The 10,000-nt window shown below is 46.7% G+C and overlaps 1 non-coding gene across 1 annotated transcript; it reads right to left on the bottom strand.

The window, feature by feature from the left end:
• Positions 1-131: 131 nt before the first annotated feature.
• LOC131291785 (5.8S ribosomal RNA) lies at positions 132-286 on the bottom strand. The gene has a single exon (XR_009189543.1). It is a non-coding gene; the product is annotated as a 5.8S ribosomal RNA (ribosomal RNA).
• Positions 287-10,000: the final 9,714 nt, after the last annotated feature.

Genomic DNA, 10,000 nt, shown 5'->3' with positions numbered 1-10,000 from the left:
ATGCCAGTATATTGTAAACCACGGGTTCTTTAATGCTAGCGGGTCGTCGCGACCCTAGTTAACATCATGGTGCACGTCTCGTGACGGGTGTCACGGCGTAGTTAAATGTATGCGATACATTTCTCAAATATAAGCGCTCAGTCATCTGTACATCATGGTAGGTTCCCACGACGTGCAATATGCGTTCAACTTATCAATGTTCATGTGTCCTGCAGTTCACATTATGACGCGCAGTTAGCTGCGGTCTTCATCGATCCATGAGCCGAGTGATCCACTGCCGAGGGTGACTAACTTGCGTAAGCCGCCGCTGTGCGCGTATACCCGTTCCCCGTAGGGAGGAGCAAGCCGCCGCTTAGAGACGAAGCATAAAGTGTCCTCATTCCACATAGGGCAAGCTGGATGAATCCATTTTACCCAGGACGGCCGAAGCGGCGTGGACCAGGGGAGAACTGAACCTTATACTTCACACCACAGTAAGTCTACGTGTCCTCTTCCACATAGGGCAAGCTAGAACTAACTATCTTACCCAGGACTGCCGAAGCAGCGTGGACCAGGGGAGGAACACACTTTTCATGGAAACGTAAGGCATCCATGACTGCCATAACGTAAGCCGCCGCTGTGCGCGTATACCCGTTCCCCGTAGGGAGGAGCAAGCCGCCGCTTAGAGACGAAGCATAAAGTGTCCTCATTCCACATAGGGCAAGCTGGATGAATCCATTTTACCCAGGACGGCCGAAGCGGCGTGGACCAGGGGAGAACTGAACTTTATACTTCACACCACAGTAAGTCTACGTGTCCTCTTCCACATAGGGCAAGCTAGAACTAACTATCTTACCCAGGACCGCCGAAGCAGTGTGGACCAGGGGAGGACTATACTTTATACTTCACACACTAGCCATACTGAAGTCATCACTTGGTTGGGGTGAACTACGGCGGTATCTATCGTTTTGGTTCGGTCTATATAGGGTCGCTTGCATGCTCATTCGAATATAATGTAATTGTGTATGGCAATATGAGCATGCCCAAGTGATGACTTTGTTTCAAGCTCAACAGGTAGGGTATTGAGTCCTCTTCCACATAGGGCAAGCTAGAATGAACTATCTTACCCAGGACCGCCGGAGCAGCGTGGACCAGTGGAGGACTCTATACTTTATACTTCACACCACAGTATTGAGTACGACTTGCATAAAGCCCCTAATGAGAACCACGAGGGCTCTCTCAATGTAGAACCACGAGGGCTCTAGTACCGATTCTCTCGGTACGGCTTGGTCCGTGTTCCTTTATGCTTGTACTCTTAGAAAGTCTCAACCCGGAGGTCTTGACTTTGATTGTCATAGTTGGACTACGACGGGGTATCCGACTCATCGAATACCCCAGAAGCACACCATCTTTCGGGTAGGCGGTACGCGTACCTCCGGACGCGGAAAGTCTCAACCCGGAGGTCTTGACTTTGGTTGTCATAGTTGGACTATGACGGGGCATCCGACCATTGCTGATCGAACACCCCTGTTACACCATCTTTCGGATAGGCGGTGCGCGACACCACCGACGCGGAAAGTCTCAACCCGGAGGTCTTGACTTTGTATTGTTGGATAGTCCTCTTCCACTATAGGGCAAGCTGGAAATATTCCATTTTACCCAGGACTGCCGAGGCAGCGTGGACCAGGGGAGAACTTCACGGAATCTTCAGGCATCCATGATTGCCATAGTGCGTAAGCCGCCGCTGTGTGCGTCAACTCGTTCCCCGTGAGGAGGAGTCTAGCCGCCGCTAAAAGACGAAGCATTAAGTGTCCTCATTCCACTATAGGGCAAGCTAGAATTAACTATCTTACCCAGGACCGCCGAAGCAGCGTGGACCAGGCGAGGACTACTTTATACTTCACACCACAGTATTGAGTACGACTTGCATAAAGCCCCTAATGAGAACCACGAGGGCTCTCTCAATGTAGAACCACGAGGGCTCTAGTACCGATTCTCTCGGTACGGCTTGGTCCGTGTTCCTTTATGCTTGTACTCGCGGAAAGTCTCAACCCGGAGGTCTTGACTTTGATTGTCATAGTTGGACTACGACGGGGCATCCGACCATTGCTGACCGAACACCCCTGATTCACCATCTTTCGGATAGGAGGTGCGCCCACCTCCGACGCGGAAGTCTCAACCCGGAGGTTCGGACTTAGAGTTTTTCCCATTCAAAAGTTTTTCTCTTAGCCATACTGAAGTCATCACTTGGTGAACGATTGAACTAGGGCGGGTTAATCGTTTATAGGTATCATGTGGTTTGCATGCTCTCTTAGGTTAAGGTCATGTGGTTGGCTATCGAGCATGCCCAAGTGATGACTTTGTTTCACGCTTGCTTGATTTCTTCATGATTCCCTGTTATATAGTGTAATCATTCGAGAACAGGGAATCTTTGGTTTTGCTCAACAGGTATTGGATGTCAACTTGGTATCTAGATCGCATTAAGTCTCAACCCTTAGGTTCGGACTTGTATAGTGACATCTTGTTACGGTCTTGAGTCTCAACCCGCAGGTTCGGACTACTTAGTGTTTGATCGAATATAATATGGCAACTTGTGCCTAAGTCTCAACCCGCAGGTTCGGACTTCTGTTTATTTGGCCAATGTATGTATAAGGCAACTTGTGCCTAAGTCTCAACCCGCAAGTTCGGACTTGTGTATTTGTTCGAAGTCATGTATAAGGCAACGTGTGCCTAAGTCTCAACTCGCAGGTTCGGACTTGTTAGTGTTTCGTCAACTTTCATATGGCAACTTGTGCCTAAGTCTCAACCCGCAGGTTCGGACTTGTGTATTTGTTCGAAGTCATGTATAAGGCAACTTGTGCCTAAGTCTCAACCCGCAGGTTCGGACTTGTGTATTTGTTCGAAGTCATGTATAAGGCAACGTGTGCCTAAGTCTCAACCCGCAGGTTCGGACTTCTATAGTGTTTCGTCAATTATCATATGGCAACTTGTGCCGAAGTCTCAACCCGCAGGTTCGGACTTCTATAGTGTTTCGTCAATTATCATATGGCAACTTGTGCCGAAGTCTCAACCCGCAGGTTCGGACTTCTGGAAGGATCACTTGGCCACTAATGATCCTTCCGCAGGTTCACCTACGGAAACCTTGTTACGACTTTTACTTCCTCTAAATCATCAAGTTCGGTCAACTTCGATAAAGCAGACGCGGTTCACGAGGATCCAGCGAACGATCATCTCCAAAGACCTCACTAAATAATCCATCGGTAGTAGCGACGGGCGGTGTGTACAAAGGGCAGGGACGTATTCAACGCTGGCTGATGACCAGCACTTACTAGAAGTTCCGAGTTCATATGGACCATTGCAATCCATAATCCCTACTAAGTGAGTATTTGAGTGATTTCCCGTTCCTCTCGGAATAGGAGACACGCTGCTACCCACATTGTAGCACGCGTGTAGCCCAGAACATCTAAGGGCATCACGGACCTGTTATCGCTCGATCTCATTTTGCTAAACACAAATTGTCCTGCTAAGCAGCGTACCGTAAGTGCACTTGCGCACACGAACAGCGAAGGTGTCAGGTCATACTCCACCGAAAGGTCCTAACCCGTTCCAATCGGCATCGACGCATTAACGCTGACTGCGTTCTAGTTAGCATATGTGAGTCACGTTCGTTATCGGAATTAACCAGACAAATCAATCCACGAACTAAGAACGGCCATGCACCACTACCCTTAAATTTGAGAAAGAGCTATTAATCTGTCTCACCTCCATAAGTTCGGACCTGGTAAGTTTTCCCGTGTTGAGTCAAATTGAACCGCAAGCTCCATTTCATTGTGGTGCCCTTCCGTCAATTCCTTTAAGTTTCAACTTTGCAACCATACTTCCCCCGGAACCTGACTTTGGTTTCCCGGAAGCTACTGAGAGCACCTGGTTGTAGCGTCTCCCAATTGCTAGTTGGCATCGTTTACGGTTAGAACTAGGGCGGTATCTAATCGCCTTCGATCCTCTAACTTTCGTTCTTGATTAAAGAAAGCATCCTTGACAAATGCCTTCGCTTTAGTTAGTCTTACGACGGTCTACGAATTTCACCTCTCGCGCCGTAATACTAGTGTCCCCAACTACTTCTGTTAATCATTACCTCCGGTCTGAGTACAAACCAATGAAAGATTAGACCAAGGTCGTATTCCATTATTCCATGCAAGATTATTCTAGGGCGTTTGGGCACCCTGCTTTAAGCACTCTAATTTGTTCAAGGTAAACGTGAGCGGTCGAGCTCTATGTTACACTTGCACCCGTTGAAGGGCACACCATGACACAGACTTGGTGCCCTACCACACCATTGAGTCGCAACCAGATTCCGACTTGGCCCACCGACCACGGGTTGACCGGGTCGGCGGAGCCGGACTGTGTTGGACAAGTATCAACTTCGAACGTTTTAACCGCAACAATTTTAATATACGCTAGTGGAGCTGGAATTACCGCGGCTGCTGGCACCAGACTTGCCCTCCACTTGATCCTCGTAGAAGGATTTATGCTCTACTCATTCCAATTATGAAACATCATTAAAGAGTTTCATATTGTTATTTCTCGTCACTACCTCCCCGTCCCGGGATTGGGTAATTTACGCGCCTGCTGCCTTCCTTGGATGTGGTAGCCATTTCTCAGGCTCCCTCTCCGGAATCGAACCCTGATTCCCCGTTACCCGTTGCAACCATGGTAGTCCTCTATACTACCATCCATAGTTGATAGGGCAGATATTTGCGAGATCTGTCGTCGGTGCGAGACCATACGATCAGCATCATTATCCAGACTTCAACTCAATGACACGGAGAACCCGCGATTGGTTTGACTAATAAGTGCACCAGTTCCCGCGAGGGTCCTGGCATGTTGCATGTATTAGCTCTAGATTTTCCACAGTTATCCAAGTAACTAGGTAGATGATCTCGTAAATTATAGCTGTTATACTGAGCCTTATGCGGTTTCACATTAAATCTGTTTGTACTTAGACATGCATGGCTTAACCTTTGAGACGAGCGTATATTACTGGTAGGATCAACCAGAATTCCGACTTTGCGTTCGAATGTTCATTGTCCCATTGCACCCGGAGGAGCAAACACCACGTTCTATATGTTGTCAAGTCCGGTAGCACACGGGAGGCGAGCCCCCGTGCGAACCTCATTGCCCTCGTATCACACACACCCGATGCACCGGACAGGCACTTGAGCGGCATTCGACTCCGCTAAGCGCACGTGCGCCCGATTGTGCATGCGCTGACGGGGCCTTCATACCCCTACCACAGCGACCTTATGCCAAACTTCCATGAATACTTAGGTGAGCTGACAAGGGCCTTCATTTCCCTACCATCAACTAAAGGACACGCTAGGCGCGTCCGATCATTGCAACTGCGGGGCTTTCATACCCCAATCACCACAGTACGCAATTCACCAGAGTTTAATCACAACCCCCCCGGACATGGCACACTATTAACTTGCAACAAAACTTAGTGTGTGCCGGGCACATCGGTTCCACAAAATCATTCCCGATGTACCCCAATTGGGGTTGCGAACGCATTCACGGTCCTCTGACACACCCAACCAAGCGTGGATACTACATACCTCAAACACCCAGTACACTAACAGACAAATCAACATATGGTTGCTTTCCCCCAGACATTTGCCAATCACTTGGCACCCGGACGGGAACTCGCTCCTGATTGCGCCATTGCCACCCATTTGCCAAGAGCGAGTTCTGTATGTAGATTTCATTTGGAAAGACAACCGTGTACTGGATATTCTATCCGACGATTACAGATGACGAGTACGAGACTCGACTACACTCACGGATAATACATTTTGGGTCGAGATTGCTTTCGGGGTTTTCGATTGGTCTTGCGCTTGTAAACGTATAACTTTGACTTGTGGTAACCTCGGTATGTTAGTCGATCACGTGGTTGTGAACTGGGTACGGGTGGGCAATCTGTTCACTTGCACTCTGGGTAGGAATATGGTGAGCGCTATAGGTTAAAGATCATGGTATGGTTCCATCGTGATGACTTTCGCTAGATAGTAGGATGTTTGGATAGTTATAACGTTTTTGGCCATTTGTTCATAGTGTTCGGTTCATTGAGGAATTCGATTGGTCTTTGCTTCACACACGTGGTCGATCACTTGGATGTGAACTAGGGTGAGAATAAGGTGTTCACTAGTGCTCTTAGGTTTTGGATCAGTACTGAGCACTTGATTGGTTTCGCATAATATGTATCCATAGTGATGACTCTTTCCAGCTTAAGATTTCGTGACCGGTTTCGAATCCTTCCCACGTTCGCTTTTACTTGGTTAGGTTTTCGAGTGTAGATTTGAAAGCAATCTCATGTATGTATCCCATCTGATATAAGCCACTGACAGTTCATGTCACCTCGTTCAACTCTCGCTGGGTCACAGAAGTATGTTACTGCGCCCATTATCCCTACTCGGATAGGTTCGGTTCGTTCGTTTTATACTACGGTGAGTAAACTCAATTTGTGCATCGCATAGCCATGGAAAGCAAGCTTTCGCGGGCCTCTTCGACTGTTTTGATACGAGCTGTGCCCGTGATGCTTGTCATCCCAGGATACTAGACCCCTTTGGACGACCGCATGACCATCAGAAAGTAAATTCCACGTTCGATTTGGGGTGTGAACCCCGAACATAAAGTCTTTGTGTAGAACCACGAGGGCTCTATAGTACCGATTCTCTCGGTACGCTTGGTCCGTGTTCCTTTATGTTCGTACTCTTGTGAATAAGATTCACGTTCGTTTTGGGATATTTGCTACTGTCACCGTTTGAGTACTATGGGGCTTGAACCCCTAACATAAAGTCTTTGTGTAGAACCACGAGGGCTCTGTAGTACCAATTCTCTCGGTACGCTTGGTCCGTGTTCCTTTATGTTTGTACTCTTGTGTGTATAATATTCATGTTCGGTTTGGGATATTTGCTACTTTCACCAGGGTCCCGTTCTTCATACAAGTCTGCCTTGCTAATGTGGTAACTTTATAGTGTAGTTCTGACATCCCAATTTTGGGACTTAGCCGATTTTTCATGTATTTCCATATGACCCGTAGGGTCCCTTTCTTCATACAAGCTTGCCTAGGGCGATCGGTCAAAACTTGTCTTACTATTCGATTGGTCTTCGCACTTTCACCCTAGGCAGTTTGCCTAGGTCTGTCTTCTTGAGGAGGCCAAAACCCGAAATAAGGAGGTCCAGCCGACCCTGAAACCTCCCCTGTCTTAACTACACTAACCCGATTTTTTCAGGGTCCTCAGCGCCATACAACTTTGCCTAGGTCACTTGTACTCTTGACTTAGGCCATCTGACTTGGTCCGTGTTTCTTCCTAGGGTTCACCTAGGTACTTTGCCTTGCTTCATGTGGTAACTTTTTAGTGTAGTTCAGACATCCCAATTTTGGGACTTAGCCGATTTTTCATGTATTTCCATATGACCCTAAGGGTCCCTTTCTTCATACAAGCTTGCCTAGGGCGATCGGTCAAAACTTGTCTTACTATTCGATTGGTCTTCGCAGTTTCACCCTAGGCAATTCGCCTAGGTCTGTCTTCTTGAGGAGGCCAAAACCCGAAATAAGGAGGTCCAGCCGACCCTGAAACCTCCCCTGTCTTAACTACACTAACCCGATTTTTCAGGGTCCTCAGCGCCATACAACTTTGCCTAGGTCACTTATACTCTTGACTTAGGCCATCTGACTTGGTCCGTGTTTCTTCCTAGGGTTCACCTAGGTACTTTGCCTTGCTTGATGTGGTAACTTTATAGTGTAGTTCTGACATCCCAATTTTGGGACTTAGCCGATTTTTCATGAATTTCCATATGACCCTAAGGGTCCCTTTCTTCATACAAGCTTGCCTAGGGCGATCGGTCAAAACTTGTCTTACTATTCGATTGGTCTTCGCACTTTCACCCTAGGCAGTTTGCCTAGGTCTGTCTTCTTGAGGAGGTCAAAACCCAAAATAAGGAGGTTCAGCCGACCCAAAAACCTCCCCTGTCTGAACTACACTAACCCGATTTTTCAGGGTCCTCAGCGCCATACAACTTTGCCTAGGTCACATGTACTCTTGACTTAGGCCATCTGACTTGGTCCGTGTTTCTTCTTAGGGTTCACCTAGGTACTTTGCCTTGCTTGATGTGGTAACTTTTTAGTGTAGTTCAGACATCCCAATTTTGGGACTTAGCCGATTTTTCATGGATTTTCCATATGACCCATAGGGTCCCTTTCTTCATACAAGCTTGCCTAGGGCGATCGGTCAAAACTTGTCTTACTATTCGATTGGTCTTCGCACTTTCACCCTAGGCAGTTTGCCTAGGTGTAGCTTCTTGAGGAGGTCAAAACCCAAAATAAGGAGGTTCAGCCGACCCAAAAACCTCCCCTGTCTGAACTACACTAACCCGATTTTTCAGGGTCCTCAGCGCCATACAACTTTGCCTAGGTCACTTGTACTCTTGACTTAGGCCATCTGACTTGGTCCGTGTTTCTTCTTAGGGTTCACCTAGGTACTTTGCCTTGCTTGATGTGGTAACTTTTTAGTGTAGTTCAGACATCCCAATTTTGGGACTTAGCCGATTTTTCGTAAAATACCATATGACCCATCAGGGTCCTTTGCTTCATATAAGTTTGCCTTGCTTGGTGTGGTAACATTTGAGTGTAGTTCTGACATCCCCATTTTGGGACTTAGCCGATTTTTCGTAAAATACCATATGACCCATCTGGGTCCATTGCTTCATATAAGTTTGCCTTGCTTGGTGTGGTAACATTTGAGTGTAGTTCTGACATCCCCATTTTGGGACTTAGCCGATTTTTCGTAAAATACCATATGACCCATCAGGGTCCTTTGCTTCATATAAGTTTGCCTTGCTTGGTGTGGTAACATTTGAGTGTAGTTCAGACATCCCCATTTTGGGACTTAGCCGATTTTTCGTAAAATACCATATGACCCATCAGGGTCCTTGCCTTCATATAAGTTTGCCTTGCTTGATGTGGTAACATTTGAGTGTAGTTCAGACATCCCCATTTTGGGACTTAGCCGATTTTTCGTAAAATACCATATGACCCATCAGGGTCTTTTGCTTCATATAAGTTTGCCTTGCTTGGTGTGGTAACATATGAGTGTAGTTCAGACATCCCCATTTTGGGACTTAGCCGATTTTTCGTAAAATACCATATGACCCATATGGGTCCTTTCCTTCATATAAGTTTGCCTTGCTTGGTGTGGTAACATTTGAGTGTAGTTCTGACATCCCCATTTTGGGACTTAGCCGATTTTTCGTTAAATACCATATGACCCATCTGGGTCCTTTGCTTCATATAAGTTTGCCTTGCTTGGTGTGGTAACATTTGAGTGTAGTTCTGACATCCCCATTTTGGGACTTAGCCGATTTTTCGTAAAATACCATATGACCCATCAGGGTCCTTTGCTTCATATAAGTTTGCCTTGCTTGGTGTGGTAACATTTGAGTGTAGTTCTGACATCCCCATTTTGGGACTTAGCCGAATTTTCGTAAAATACCATATGACCCATCAGGGTCCTTTGCTTCATATAAGTTTGCCTTGCTTGATGTGGTAACTTTTTAGTGTAGTTCAGACATCCCAATTTTGGGACTTAGCCGATTTTTCATGTATTTCCATATGACCCATAGGGTCCCTTTGCTTCATATAAGTTTGCCTTGCTTGGTGTGGTAACATTTGAGTGTAGTTCTGACATCCCCATTTTGGGACTTAGCCGATTTTTCGTAAAATACCATATGACCCATCTGGGTCCTTTGCTTCATATAAGTTTGCCTTGCTTGGTGTGGTAACATTTGAGTGTAGTTCTGACATCCCCATTTTGGGACTTAGCCGATTTTTCGTAAAATACCATATGACCCATCAGGGTCCTTTGCTTCATATAAGTTTGCCTTGCTTGGTGTGGTAACATTTGAGTGTAGTTCAGACATCCCCATTTTGGGACTTAGCCGATTTTTCGTAAAATACCATATGACC

Source organism: Anopheles ziemanni (genome assembly GCF_943734765.1).
Source record: "Anopheles ziemanni chromosome X unlocalized genomic scaffold, idAnoZiCoDA_A2_x.2 X_unloc_147, whole genome shotgun sequence".
NCBI lineage: Eukaryota > Metazoa > Arthropoda > Insecta > Diptera > Culicidae > Anopheles > Anopheles ziemanni.
This window is presented reverse-complemented; position numbering and strand designations above follow the sequence as displayed.